Source organism: Natrix helvetica, assembly GCF_964273705.1.
Source record: "Natrix helvetica genome assembly, chromosome: W".
NCBI lineage: Eukaryota > Metazoa > Chordata > Lepidosauria > Squamata > Natricidae > Natrix > Natrix helvetica.
In genome coordinates this window covers 7,505,813-7,522,050 of record NC_138555.1, presented here as the reverse complement: position 1 = coordinate 7,522,050, position 16,238 = coordinate 7,505,813, and positions in this window count along the sequence as shown.

The following is a 16,238-nucleotide window of genomic DNA, read 5'->3' as shown; positions in this document are numbered from 1 at the left end:
TTTCCCTGACACCCTTAGTATCTGTATGGTGTCCATTCTCACATATAATCAAACAAAACATTCCTTGTGTGGCTTATTTCAATAAGATTTTCAAAGATTGCATAGAGTATCATGTTGACGGTATTGGGAAGGGGCACAGCAAATCTAATTTCTGCCCTCAGGTTGCCGTTCTTGATCAGGGAATAGTGCTCTGAACACCCTTGATCAGGACTCAAATCAAAACAATATAACGTATAACCGTTGTTAAACTCCTCACGGTTAATCAGCACAGAACGGTCTTTCATGGATTTGCCAGAAGTCTGTAACAATTGCATATATTCTCTCACAAAAAGATTATGTTCATAATCAGGTTGAAGAGGCTTAGCAGGAATTTGCTCAGCATCACAATACAGAGCACAAAAGTTGACATTATAGTGTTGAAAATTGAAAGGATTTCTTTCATAATTACCGCTAAATGCGGCGTTGTCCACGAAGCCAATCACTAACTGTTTAGGTAACTGTCCTAGAAATAGGTTTTCCTGATTACACACAAGACTACCTGCAGGAATGCTGTAAACCTTCATGCCTACACGATCAATAGGGTATTTGGCGTTGGAGGTAAGCAGTGCCTCCGCATGGCCCAACCGTACACCGGGGGATACTTTTACACGCTTTACAAAGAGAGACGCACCCAGGATCTGTACTTTGTAATTTTCATTACCCTCTCTCATCAGACAGAACTCGTTTTTACTTCTTGAGAGTTTAATGCTCACATCCACACCATTAATCAATAACTTGTCTTGAAAAAATAGATCACTATGCAATGGTCCTAGCAGATCCCATTTACGGCTTCCAGCTGTGTGTCTAGCTCTCGCTCTGAATCCAGAGTTATCCACCGCAGTCAGCAAGGTGTTCTCCATGAGCGTCGCATCGTCCTTGTAAAAACCCCCTGTTGAAAATTGGGTGCCCAATGCGTCACCACCATAGTTCAGAATAAGTTCAATAAGGGCTCTGTATGCATAGCAGTGGTGACTCTGTGTAATCACGCGATCACCTAACGTAACATCAACCTGATTGAACAATGATGCTATGGGATAATTGACAAGGCTCACTCTTGCACCATCGTCGATATCCGTGCCATCCGCCTTTACAATCTTGCATCTCACATACAGCAGAGTATTGTTTAAATCGGTGTAATGCTCGCCATGCCCCGTTATAAAAAATTCCAAGGGGGCATTTGGTGTCAGCGCTGATAAAGGGGGAATCTCGATGTACGTGCAGTTTTCAATGCTTGTTTGCATAGGTGCCAATTGAAAAAGGTCTAGCTCTGATTTGACACATTCCTCTGAAGCCTCCCCTTTCGGGAGAGGGGGCGGTCTATAAGCGCTAATAAATAATAAATAATAATAATAAAGGCCATTTTATCTTAGAAGATGTTCTGTTTGTCACTGCGCTTCCTTCCTTGTGAACGCTTCCTCTTTGTATGACGTGGCTTTTTCACAACCTTCCTCTTTTTAGGAGGCATAGGTGGTCCTACAGAATGTTTCTTCCTGATTACAGCCATACCGGAACCCTCCTGTCCAACCCCGACAACACATGATACAAGCCGTCCTGACACATCCCTGACAATGTTATTAGCAGCCGCTTTCATATGAGGTTTAATGATTTCTAGTCCTCTCCTCAATAAAGGCATCGCCTTTCGAAAAAGTCCCCGGAACAGGCCCCCTATACCTGTACCGTACATAACGGGGGTTCCTCGAAAACCCGGTAGCCCTGTAGTAGTCTACATAGGCTTGAGGGCTCCCGCACTTCTTTATCACGACCATCCTTCACTTTTCTGAGGCCTGAAATGAAGCTTAGCAATGACCTTACCATGGTTAAAAGCGATGTTTTCATTCTGGTCCATTTTGATTTCTACAGTAATTGTGTCAATGTAATGTTTGTTGGTAATGCGGTTGGTCATAGGTTGTTGTGATTATTTCATTGTCCCTACCCCGTACAGGTAGACATCGTAGTAATGGTACGTAATAGTCCCCCACTATCTGAGGACACATGATATCTGTATAAATATACAGAGTGTTGAACCCCGCTGTAATGTCCACATCAAAGTCGCTTTTTTTGGTACGCACATGTGGCTGTAGTCCTAATACCCGGCCAAGTCCTTCGGTGACTAGTATGCTATAGGGCCCAGCCCCTTTAATTCTGATTTTCCGTTCAATTGTGTCATACTTCACGATCACCTGTGGTGGTTCTTCAGATTGCGCCATACTCTTGTTCATATGCTTTATCACTTGCTGTATGTTTGAATAGTGACCGGCTTTAAAAGAAAAATGCCATTTTTTTCTCTCATTGGCGATTTCAAAATATTCGTTTGCATTTATTGTATTCCAAGTGTGTGGATATTGTAACTCCACCAATCCTACTTCCCACGACCCCTGCAGCTCTAACACTTTTGCTAACCTTACAGTAAAGTTAGAACTTTGGTTGTTTGGAAACGCTACCGATGATGCGTTGCTGGGTAGTGTAATATAAAAACCAGCCATGTCAAAGATGGTGCACTTCGCGCTCTTTAATCCAACTGTTAAACTTCTCTGGCCATCCAGCCCATTTAACTAGGAATTCTCTTTGTTTACCCGTCCCTCTTTTCCGGACTATTTTTTCAATTCTATAGACACGGTCTTGATCATTAGATATCTTTTGCATCTCTTTTGGGTAGAAAGTACCCTGGACGACATCCTCTGCATAATCCATTAATCTATATACAGTTCTTTCACCTCTTGGTACCTGTTCTTTGACAATAAATATTTCATCTGTAAAGGTTTGGTGATAACCCTTTTCAAACTTGTCCTTTAGTCTGGATATCCTAACATGATCCCCCACCTTAAAGTTTTTAAACTTTCCATCCGCTTTTAAACTTCTTCCATATAGACGTAGTCAAATGTCTTTTTCATTAGAACTGTTTACCGTATTGGGGGCCGTCTGGATACTCTTATGGTACGAGCTATTGTACCCCTGCATGAGAGCTGGTAAAACGTCCACATACCGGTGAGTATTTTTAGCTGTAAAATATCTCCAGATTTTATTTTTCAGAGTGCGATTAAATCTCTCTATAACAGCAGCTTTAGTTTCACTGTGCGTCACAAAATGATGTATGCCATAACGTCCCAAAAGCGTCTTCAGAGGCTTGTTTAAGAATTCTTTTCCAGCATCTGACTGTAACTTTCTAGGAGCCCTACCAGTTTGGAAGATGCTCTGAAATGTATCGGCAACCCCCCGTCCTGTCTTATCAAATAAACAGACTGCCCAGGCATATTTGGATAGTACATCAATAACTGTTAAAATAAATTTCATGCCATTGTTTTCAAAGGCAAATCCTCATAAATCCACAAGGTCCGCTTGCCACTGACAGTCCATGCAAGAAACTATTGTTGCATTCCTAGGAAACTTAATTCTTGTGGGTTTATGAAGGGTATAGGCATCTTGTCCGGAGAGCCATGTCTTGACCTATTTCAATGTTAAGTTTTTAATGCTCTTCCGCCCTGCTTTAAATAGTGAATTTGCACCCCCATAGCTGCCCGTACTTTCTGGTCTATAATACAATTCCTTCAGTACATTTTTATACTTCATTCTGCACCGTTAACCCGCGCAATAAAACACACTTTGCTCTTTAGCATAAACCTTTTATTTGTAATTTACAATATGGTCACACCATCTTTGTCAGCAGTATAATAACCTTCATCAGAGCTATCATAATAGTAATCATCCTCATCATCTTCATCTTCAAACTCTGTAGTTGCCGTACAGATACAATCAATACCTCCACACGGGCATCCTACATTGCCGTTATCTTCGTTTGAACGAAACCTATTACCAGCCACTGGTAAACAAATGGGGTAATCACGACTCTTCATAATCGCTCCTTTAACATCACCATTAATATCCTCAGGGCAAGTGCGGGTAACACACAGTGTAGGGCTCCGACAATTCAGACAGTTCTCTGCAGAAGAGGTGGTTAATTTTGTTATGTTAACTTTTATGTTATTCTCTTTTCAGGAAACATTTTTCTTCTGAGGAGAGGCCGCCTGTCAGGCCTGCAGTTATATTCCTTTTTAGGATCTTTGGCCTGCCACACTCTCTATTATTTCATTATGCTGTTTCATTAGTGTAGTAATTGGGAGGGGGAATAGAAAGGAGTATAATTGTGGAATGCGTTGTTGTCATTCCTTTCTAGAAGCCCAAGGTCATCTTTTGTCTCCACACCTCTGCACCTGACCAGAACCAGCTGGGTGGGCATGCCAGCATGGCCGGAGAAGATTGGACCATATGATGGATTTATGGGTGAGGGGATAAGATCATGAACTTTCAACTCGATGGAATCCCAGGAAGCTTTTAGATTTGGGATTCCACAGATGTGCCAACATGTCTGTCTTAATAAGTTGGAACTTTAAGGATAGCTCTGTCTTGGACTCTGATTTAATTTGGCATGATATTTGGAACGCTGACACATGGGTTGACATCGCCTGACATCTTGACTGGTTTGCCACTTCCGCAGCTGTAACAGGTTCAGATGGCATAGTCTCTATCAGCAATACCGATGCTGCTGGAGCTGGATCCTCCACTAGATTTGGTAGCGGACAACGGCTTAGGCCGTCAGCATGGCCCAGTTCTGTGCCAGGTCGATATATAAGTTGATAGTTATATGCTGCTAAAAACTCCATCCAGCACATCATCCTTGGGGACAGGACCTGCAGTATTTGCCAGTCCCCCACAGTTAGTCCCAGCAGTGGCTTATGATCTGTTACTAAATGGAATTTCCTTCCATGAACTTATTCATGGAATCTCTTAATACCAGCAACTGCAGGCAACACCTCTTTATCAAGTTGGCTGTAGTTCCTCTCAGCTGATGATAACATCCTAGAAAAGAATGCTATTGGAGCTTCACGATCGTCTGGAGGACGATGACTTAAAACTCCCCCGAATCCAAACAAGGATGCATCACACGTCAGGACTAATGGCAGGTGTTCATTATATTGGACTAGAACGCTGTCTGAGGAAATTAACTTTTTCGCGCCCACAAATATGGCCGCTTCTCTGCGCCCCCAAACCCACGGTGCCTTTTTCCCTAACAGCCAGTGTAGTGGTTCGGCCACAGATGCCTTCTGTCACAGAAACACACTATAGAAATTGAGGAGTCCCAAGAAGGCCTCGAGTTCCATCTTATTCTTTGGTGTTGGCACAGCATGTATTGCTTGTACTTTCTCTTTCTAGAAAGTGACTACATAGTATGTGACTTCTTACAATCCCCCCTCCCATTTTCCCACAATAGAAAATGCATAGCAGAATAATAGAAAGTATGGCAGGCCAAAGACCCAAAAGAAAAGATGGCTTCAGACCTGACAGGCAGTCTATCCTCAGAAGGAAAGCATATCCTGAAAAGAGAATAATGTGGGGGTTAACATGAGCATAACTAACCACCTCTCCCCGGCCCCCCGGGGGGGCCTTTGGCTTATCAGGAAATTTATCATGGAATTGTTTCACTAACTTAACGGCTTTTACATTCCAACTTTTCACCCATGTAGCTTCCAATGCACTAAATACTGTAACTGACCTCTATATAATCTAGAGTCTAAAATTTTCTTCACTTCATAGTGAGTTTCTCCTTGTATCACTACTGGAGGAGGGGGAGGCTGGGTCAACGGTCTTAGGTTGGACCCAATCACAGGTTTCAGCAAGCTACAATGAAAGATGGGGTGAATTTTCCCTAGAATTCTTGGCAGACTGAGCTGAACCGTAACGGGGTTAATTATTTTCACTATTGGGAAGGGACCTAAAAATTTTGGCCCTAATTTCTTGCTAGGCATTCTTAACTTTATGTATTTCATCGACAAAAAAACTTTATCCCCCACACAAAAGTGGGGTTGGAGCGAGTGGTGCTTATCAGCTTGTTTCTTGTACTCTTCTGCTGCTTCTGCCAGAGCTTTTTCTGTATTCTCCCACCTCTTTTTAAAAGTGTCCATCTATTCAGTCAGAGATATGGAGGAGAGGGGCTCTCTGGGCAGTTCAGGCATGGGAACAAATTCCATGCCACTGGTAACTTGAAAAGGAGTTAATCCAGTGCTGCTGTGGACAGCGTTGTTATATGCGACTTCAGCGAATGGTAGCAAATCTGACCAGTTGTCCTGCTGGTAATCCACATAACAACAGATGTATTGTTCCACCATCACGTTAACTTTTTCAGTTGCTCCGTTCGTGCTCAGATGGAAAGCTGAGCTAAGTCCTTGCGTGGACCCAATGGACCTCAGGAACTCCCTCCAGAACTTCATGGTGAACTGAACTGAACTGAACAGTCTGAGATTATTCTCCTGGGTACTCCGTGCAGGTGGTAAATGTGTTTAACAAACATTTTCACTACCTTCTTTGTGGATGGTAATCCTGAGCAAGCAATGAAATGAGCTTGCTTGGAAAATAAGTCAATGATTGTCCAAATTACTTCATTACCGCTGCTTTCTACGATGAAATCCATTGCGATCTCTTCCCATGGCTAGGGCTGGCCACCTGTTGCAATAATCCAGGGGGCTTGGGTGTGCGCTTGTGGGATTGGGGCTGGGGCCAAGCATTCCAATGCTCTGTGCCCATGTTGACCACACTGGTAACATTTTATTGCTCCCACAGACTTGGTGGGGAGGCGTATCGGTTTGCTTTGTTTGTGTTCAGTGGCCCAAAGGTCTTTTAGCCGGCTTTTCGGCAGTGGGCTTTTGATGGGGGTGACGTTTGTGATCCACAATGACTGCGGTATTGTACCAATTCTGGATCCATTCTGGCACACACACACACACCCCTTATAATGCATGCCTTTCTCAGTTTGGCATCTAGGGCATCTTTGAACGTGTGCACAAGGAGTCATTCTGGACAGTCCCTAAGTTTTCTGGCCGCCCTTCTAAAATCCCAAACTAATTCCTTCACGGGACGGCCAGCCTGTCACAATCCTTGGATCTGCTCTTCTGCTCCCACTTGTTGGGCCACATTGCTAAATCAGATTCGGATCAGCTGAACAAACCTGTCTGCATCTTCTAATTCAGGAGCCGCCTCATCGTGGAGCTCCGCTACTCATTTGGCCACTTCCCCTTCATTCATCCCATCACTTATCACTGAAATCAGCTCTCAGTCGGAAGGGTATTGATCCCAAAATTGATCAATGTGCGTACAGACTCAATTTAGGACATAGGCTAGCTTCCCAGGGGTCCCACCAAACGTTGCCCAAAATTGAGGGGGTGTGGGAGCTGGCGGGGCTGGTGCCTGGATTTGTGCGGGTGCTTGGGTGAGCTCTTGGGGCTGGAGCTCCCCTTGCGGTGCTGCTCCCTACAGCTGAGGTTGGGCAGGAACCTGTTGGGGCATTGCGGTTGGGGGCTGCCCCTGCAGCAGCGGTTGGGCCAGAACCTGTTGAGGGGTCACTCCCTGGGGTTGCCCTGGGCCAGTTATCTGAAATGTTGCCATCTGCTGAGGAGGGCCGGGCGTCCATTGGTATTGCGTCCATCCATGGCCCGGGAAGAAAGCCCACCCCGGTGGGACTTGACTCACAGGCTGCAACCCAAACATCGGTGGCTGGCTAGGGGGTGAAATCCCCTACCCCCTCTGCTGCTGGCTGGGTTGACTTCCCCATCCCGGTTGATGGGCTGTCTGTGCCTCAGGGTGAAGGAGCACTGCCGTTGGTCTTATTGCAGCAGTGAGGTTTTGGGCTGACCCGCTTGTCGCTGTATGGAAGGAGCATAAATCCCCACTCCATTGTGTTGCGGAGTCTTGACCTGGGAAGGCGAATATTGGCTGGGCCATAGTCCACCTGGGTAGTTCGGAGCTAAGGCAAGGGTTGATTCCACTCATGTTAAGCAGTCCAAATTGGTCTGGGAGGCCGGTCAGAGACTGACTGCGTGAGGGTGGCTGGGATCCCCAATCATTGGGGCGCCCGGTTGGTGTCTGCTTTGGTCCCCTCCACTCGTGGGTCAAGGCTGATCCCGCACCACCCTGTGGCTCCAACAGCAACTCCTTAGGGGAAGTAAATTGTGTGGCTTCACCTTGCAGAGTTAGGTCTGATTGTGAGGGATGCCTAGGGGCCAGCTCTTTGCACCTGGCTCCCAGCTGGCGTTCCCTCTCCACGGCCTCTGCAGCTTCCACCATGGCTTTTGAAGGCACGTAGATGGTCTCGACATAGATAGGCAATCAGTCATCTGGTGCTTTCTCAGTGGGCTTCTTCTATTCTTCCACCTTCCCTGAGTCTTTACACCACCTGGGCTTGGGTCGGTGCTGGGGCTCAGGACCCCAGACAGCACCCCAAATAGGATAGCTGTTGAAGTCTTTTAAGGGAGATTTGGGATAATGTCAGGGTTCCAAATAGCATCCAAAAGTAAATCAGAGTCCAAGGCAAAGTAGTGCTCAAAGTTCCAATTTATTAAGAAAGCCATGTTGGCACATCTGGGAAAACCTGAATCTGAAAGCTTCCCTGTTTTCCTGCCTCCACACCCACAAGTCCATCACATGGTCCAATCTCCCACTGCCATGCTGGCAGTTCCACCCATCCAATTCCAGTCAGGTGCAGAGGTGCAGAGACAAAGGATGACCTTGGCTTTCTAGAAAGAATTTTGTTGTGACTATAAAGTATGTGACTCCTTACAATCCCCCTTCCCATTTTCCCAAAATAGAAAATGCATAGCAGAATAATAGAAAGTATGACAGGCCAAAGACCCAAAAGAAAAGATGGCTGCAGGCCTGACATGCTGCACTACTGGTAACAGGTATGCATTCTGTTGAAGAGCCCTATTCAGAGTACATTTATAATCCGCACAAATCCTGACAAACCCATCTGGTTTCACTGGTGTCACGATAGGAGTTTCCCACTTGGCGTGGTCCACTGGTTCCAGTACGCCTTGTTGAATCAATTTATCCAGTTATTCGTCAACCTTGGGCTTTAATGCAAACAGCATCCTCGGTTTCATTTTTATTGGTGCCACTTTAGGGTCCAAACTGAAGAATGTCAGGGTACCTATATATTCTCCCAACTCTCCGTTGAAAACATCAGCGAACTCTTTAGTCAACTCTCTGATGGTCTCCCCCAGAATTTTGTGGACCTCAGTTATCCCTAACCCCAAAGCCGCAAACCAGTCCGGTCCCAGAAGGTTATGCAGTGTGCCTTCTATGACAACCAATTTAAGTGGCCCAGAGAAATCATTATATTCTATGTGAAACGTTCCACTTCCCTTGATGGGGATGTTATTTCACTGATGATCTCTCAAATGGATATGGCTTCGCCTAAGCTCCCGCTTGACTCCTTGTGGCACCAATCTCTTTGGGTCTGCCAGGATGCAATTGTTGTTGTTCACCCTGTATCCACTTCCATCTGGCAGGGTGATCCAGCAATACAGATGGTAATGTAAATTTTACTACTTTCCGGAATCCCGATTGCTCACCCTCTCTAAACGATGGGTGTCCATATTAATAGTAAAACATTCAATCTCTGGGGTTCTCAGTCTCGCCGGGCCCCACTTCCCCCCAATGTTACGACTTGGAGTCTGTCCTGTTGGTGCGGCAGGCAATGCGGCACAGCAAACTTGCACTAGATGACTCTTCTTCTGCAAATGGTATTTTTATGGCGACACGTAGCTCTCAGGTGGTTTCCACTGCAACCTATGCACAAGGAGGACAGCTTCTGATCCTCGGTCAATCTGCAATCCTTGTTGGCCGCCCTCAACTGATGGACGTCATCGTGATTATCTTCCTCATCTTCAGTGTCCCCCTACAATTTTGCCTCTCCCTGATGGACAGTTGTCCCCCTTCTAGCCACCTGGGAGCTGCCTGACTTCTGTATCTCTTCCGTCAATCTATTCGACGATTTGGCGGCTTGCACCTGCTCTACTGCTGTCTGTAGCGTTAACATTGTTTTTGCCACTAATCATCTCTCTAACCAAACATCCCGAACCTCACAGACCAATCTGTCTCAAAGGGATTCATCTAGGTTGCTAAATTTGCAGTAGATAGCTGCCTTCTTGAAGGCTGCCATATAACAGCTTATAGACTCATCGTCCACCTGTTCCCTATGGTAAAAAGAATGTCTTCTAGCGTGCCTCTTAATCTCTGTGACCTCTTAATTAGTAGTTCCCAGCGTTGGCTCTGAGCCCAGGTATCCCACCTTCATCACCAATGCAATGTTGTGCGTGGGGAACAGACGGGGAGCCAGATTCCAGCAATGCTGTTTATTCAACATAAGTGTCAGTGTTCCAAATATCATGCAGAATTAAATCAGAGTCCAAGGCAGAGCTATCCTCAAAGTTCCAATTTAATAAGACAGACATGTTGACACAAACTGTGGGATCCCAAATCTAAAAGCCTCCCAGGATTCCACCCAGTTAAAAGTTCATGATCTTAGGTTATCGAGCATTTCACCAGGTTATCGAGCATTTCACCAGCCTCGGGCCCAGGGAAGGGGCGGTGGGGTAGCAGTGATTATCCGGGAAGACCTAGAGCCGAGAGAGTTCACTGTGCCGCAGACATCCGGGTGTGAGTCCCTTGTCGTGAGATGGGGCCCAGGGAGGCAGTTGGGCCTGCTGATAGTATACCTGGCTCCTCGCTATACATCAGCGGCCCTGCCCGAACTCCTCGAGCTGATCGCATCGGTGGCGGTTGAGACCCCCAAACTTTTAGTGATGGGGGATTTCAACCTGCCGTCGATGGGAGAAGCGTCCGAGGGAGTTCGGGAGTTCATGGCTTCCATGACAGCCATGGACCTGACTCAGTTAATTCAGGGCCCTACTCACGAAGGAGGCCACACGCTGGACCGTGTTTTTGTCTCTGGCCAGTGGACGAGTGATCTGGGAATAGGGGATTTAACTATCACTCCCCTGTCATGGTCAGATCACTCACTTCTCCGACTTGACTTCCCTGGTGCTACCCCCCGCTGCGGGGAGGCGGAACCGGAAGGCATTAGATGGTTCCGCCCCAAGCGCCTGATGGAACCAGATAAGTTCCAGACGGAGCTTGGGCCACCTCCTGTAGACCTGACCCGCCCCCGGGTAGAGGACCTGGTAGCCGCATGGTATAATGCGACTGCCGGGGCCCTAGACCGAGTGGCGCCTTTGCGGCCTCTCCTGCGGCAACGAACCACCCTGGCCCCTTGGTTTACCGAGGAGCTAAGGGTGATGAAACGCCACAAGAGACGCCTAGAGAGTCGTTGGAGATCCTCCCGCTCCGAATTTGACCGAACACAGGTACGAACCTACCTTAGGACGTACCTTGTGGCATTAAGAGCGGCCAAACGTCGACATTGTGCCGCTCTTATTGCGTCCGCAGATAACCGCCCTGCCGCCCTGTTCCGGGTGACCCGCTCCCTTCTGTTTCAGAGGCCGCGGGAAGCCCCCCTACAGGGCAGGGCAGAGGAATTTGGGAAATATCTGCAGGATAAAGTCGCTCAAATCCGGAGGGAATGTGTCCCTTTCAGTGGTCCAGTGGAGACCCCAGAGGCGAGTCTTGAGAGACCATTCTGGGAGGAGTTTGACTAGGTTGCCATCGAGGATTTGGACAGGTTTCGTGGACGTCTGCGACCTACCACATGTTTATTGGACCCGTGTCCCTCCTGGCTTGTACTGGCATCCTGGGAGGTTACACGCGACTGGCTCCTGGGCTTAGTGAATGCTTCGTTGGGTGAGGGGTCTCTGCCGGCCGCCTTGAAAGAGGCGGTTGTGAGACCCTTACTCAAGAAGCCTTCCCTGGACCCAACGGAGCTAGCTAATTATCGTCCGGTCTCCAACCTTCCCTTTTTAGCGAAGGTTGTAGAGAGTGTGGTGGCCCAACAGTTTCCACGTCACCTGGAGGAGAATGATTATCTAGACCCGCGCCAGTCCGGCTTCCGACCTGGGCACAGCACGGAGACGGCCTTGGTCGCGTTGGTTGATGATCTCTGGAGGGCCAGAGATAGGGGTTGTTCCTCTATCCTGGTCCTATTAGATCTCTCGGCGGCTTTCGATACCATCGACCATGGTATCCTGTTGCACCGGCTGGATGGGTTGGGAGTTAGGGGCACCGTTTTACGGTGGTTCGGCTCCTACCTCTCCGGCCGGACGCAACGTGTGTTGGCAGGAGAGCAGAGATCGACCCTGAGCCCCCTCACTTGTGGGGTGCCACAGGGGTCGGTTCTCTCGCCACTCCTGTTCAACACATATATGAAACCGCTGGGCGAGATCATCCGTGGCTTTGGGGTGGGATACCATCTGTATGCTGATGACACTCAGCTATACATTTCCACCCCGAACCACCCCAACGAGGCCGTCGAAATGATGTCCCGGTGCTTGGAGGCCGTACGGGTCTGGATGGGTGACAACCGACTCAAACTCAACCCCTCCAAGACGGAGTGGCTGTGGCTTCCGGCTCCCCGGTTCAACCAGTTGCTTCCATCTCTGGCCATCGGGGGCGAGCAACTGGCCCCCATGGAGCGGGCGCGCAATTTGGGCGTCCTCCTGGATGCCCGGCTGTCCATGGATGACCATGTAACAGCCGTGGCAAGGGGGGCGTTCCACCAGGTTCGCCTGGTGCGCCAATTGCGCCCCTTATTGGACCGGGATGCCTTACGCACAGTCACCCATGCGCTGGTGACGTCTCGCCTGGACTACTGCAATGCTCTCTACATGGGGCTTCCCTTGAGATGCACTCGGAGACTGCAGTTGGTCCAGAATGCGGCCGCGCAGGTGATTATGGGGAGGACTAGGTACTCCCATGTAACACCTCTCCTGCGCGAGCTGCACTGGCTTCCTGTGGTCTACCGGGTGCGTTTCAAGGTTTTGATTACGATCTTCAAAGCGCTCCATGGCACAGGACCTAGTTACCTGCGGGATCGCATCCTGCCCCATACATCCCTACGACCAATCCGCTCACACAGAGAGGGACTTCTCTGGGCGCCGTCCGCTAAATAGTGTCGGGGGGCGACACCCAGGAGCAGGGCCTTCTCTGTGATGGGCCCAGCCCTGTGGAATGACCTCCCCCTTGACATCAGGATTACTTCCGATCTCCGCTCCTTCCGTGTAAAGCTCAAGACCCACCTTTTTCAATTATCTGGCCTGGCTCAACCGTAGTTTATCCTTTCCTCCTGACAGTCCTTTTAAATTTGTAATTTTATTATGGGGTATTTTTAATGGTTAATTTTATCATTATTATTGTAATATATGTAATTGTTACCTCCTCCGTGTCCGTGTCCGTGTATGTATATGTATATGTATGTGTGTATGTGTATGCGTATGCTTATATGTATTTATGTATGTTTTTTATTGTACGCCGCCCCGAGTCCCTGTGGAGAGGGAGCGGCTAACAAATTAAATTATTATTATTATTATTATTATTATTATTATTATTATTATTATTATTATTATTATTATTATTATTATTATTATTATCCCCACACCCACAAATCCTTCACATGGTCGAATCTTCCTCGGCCACACTGGCATTTCCACCCATCTAGTTTTGGTCAGATGCAGAGGTGCAGAGACAAAGAATGACCTTGATTTTTAGAAAGGAATGACAACAACACATTCCACAATTCTACTCCTTACTATTCCCCCCTTCCAATTGCCCACTAATGAAATAGCATAGTAAAGAAAGAGAGAGAAAGTGTGGCAGGCCAAAGATTCTAAAAGGAATATAACTGCAGGCCTGACAGGCGGCCTCTCCTCAGAAGAAAAACATTTCCTGAAAAGAGAATAACATAAAAGTTAACATAACACAATTAACCACCTGTCCCGTCCCCCCCCCAGAGGGACCCTTTGGCTTATCGGGAAACTTCTCATGAAATTGTTTTACTAACTTCTCCACTTTTAGATTCCAGTTTTTCACCCAAGTAGCTTCAGACAAAGGGTAACCCTTCCAATGCACTAAATACTGTAAGTGACCCCTATTCAGCCTGGAGTCTACGATTTTTTCCACCTCAGATTGTGTTTCCCCTTCTATCACTACAGGAGGAGAGAAAGCTTGGGTGGATGGTCTTATGATGGACCTAATTACTGGCTTCAACAAGCTACAATGAAATTCTGGGTCAATTTTCCCCAGACTTCTGGGGAGACTGAGTTGAACTGTAACTGGGTTAACTATCTTCACTATTGGGAATGGACCTAGAAATTTTGGACCAAATTTCTGGCTAGGCATTCTTAATCTCATGTATTTGGTAGATACAAAAACTTTGTCCCCCATACGAAAGGAGTTTTGGAGCGAGCAGTGTTTATCAGCTTGCTTCTTGTAGGCTTCTGCCCCATCTGCTAGAGCCTTCTTCGTATTTTCCCATCCTTTCTTTAGTATGTCCATCCATTCATTCAGAGACCTGAAGGAGGGAGGTTCTCTAGGCAGCTCAGACATGGCAACAAATTCCATGCCACTGGTAATCTGGAAAGGAGTTAATTCAGTGCTGCTGTGAACTGCATCGTTGTACGCCACTTCGGCGAAGGGTAGCAAGTCCAACCAGTTGTCTTGCTGATAGTCCACATAACACCGGATGTATTGTTCCACCACCGCATTGGCTCTCTCTGCTGCGCAGTTCATGCCGGGATGAACCTCTGAGCTCAGTTCTTGTGTGGACCCAACGGATCTCAGGACCTCTCTGAAGAACTTGGCTGGACTCCACGGTGTGAAATGATCCTCTTGGGCAATCCGTGCAGGCGATAAATGTGTTTTACAAACATTTTCACTAATTTCTTGGCAGACGGCAACCCTGAGCAAGCGATGAAGTGCGCCTGCTTGGAAACCAAATCAATAACTGTCCAGATTACTCTGTTCCCACTGCTGTCTGGGAGTTCCACGATGAAGTCCATTGCGACCTCTTCCCATGGTCGGTTAGGGCTGGCCACTCGTTGTAGTAGTCCAGGGGACTTTTCTGGCAGTGGTTTCATCATTGCGCAAGTAGCACAGCTTTTTACGTAATCTACCGCCTCATGACTTTGCTGTAGAACTTCCAGCCTCAACCCTGTGGGGACATACAGTTTTGACCCCTTCCAGGCTAATCCATTTTCCATTGTTAGGATATCCTGGTTATTGTTGACTCACTGGTCTGTTGGGAGCGCTAATTTCATAGCTGTCATCTTATCCTGGCTTTGGTTAGTGACTTGGGCTGCCTTTTGATGTGAGGAAGAAATGATGGGGTGAACAACTTCTCCATTCTTACTGTCGTCCTGCGGTTTTCTCAACAAAACATCCCTCAACAGGTTTTTTGGTACTTGTTGGACCTTTGGGGTTTTTGTCTCTGCTGCAGGTGCTGCAGGTTCTGGGCTCTTGGTTTCATTCATCCCTGGGTGGCAATTTTCCTCCACCGGTGGTAGCGGCCCAACCTCAATCATCAATTTCCTACTGCCGTCTCCCCATTTCATCGTAGGCTTCCACTTGTCAAGCCATGCAAGCCCCAAGATAATACATTCTGGCATCTCTGGAGCCACAATGAATCTGAGAAGCTCATAGTGGCAGCCCACTTGTAACTCTACCAGTTCAGTTATTAGTGTTTGTGGGACCCCTCCAATTAGCGTTCCATCTACCTGCTTAACCCGAATGGGACAGGCTAGAGGTCTTGTGCGTATACCCAGTTGCTTTACAATCAACATGCTGATAAAGCATCGAGTGCAACCGGTGTCCACAACTGCTTCAAATTCCCCTTCCACTCCCATCTCAGATACTTGGAGGTTGACTTGGAAGGTGAAGGGATGGATGGGTGCACTCACCATTGGGTCATCTTCGGCATTATCCTCCTCCGAGGCCTCCCCCTTGGTAGGACTTTTCGTCACCTTAGGTTGGGGATCCTCTTCCAGAGGTTGTTGGCCCAGATGACTCTTTTCTGGTGGCATCTGGGGCCTTCTCTTTACCGCCGTGGCGGTTAGTGCGCACGTTTGTGGCATTGGGGCTGGAGCCAAGCACTCTGATGCTCTGTGGCCAAGTTGACAGCAACGGTGGCATTTTAGAGGCCCCCACGAGGGAAGGTACCTAGTTACATCTCTAAACTTAGGAACCACCTCATCACATTGTTCCGCTATCCATCCTGCAGCTTTCCCCTTATTCATCTTTTCTTCCATTGTCAAGAACTCTTCTCGGGGGGGGGGGGGGGGCTGAAGTCACGATAATACAATGTGCGACCTCAATGCTCTGAGATCGCAATTGACACTTTTCCCACCGGGGGGGTCCAAACGGATCTAAACTGTGCTGTAGAGACAGTGAACAGGAAGAATACGTCTTGCTGAACTCGTGGATATTGC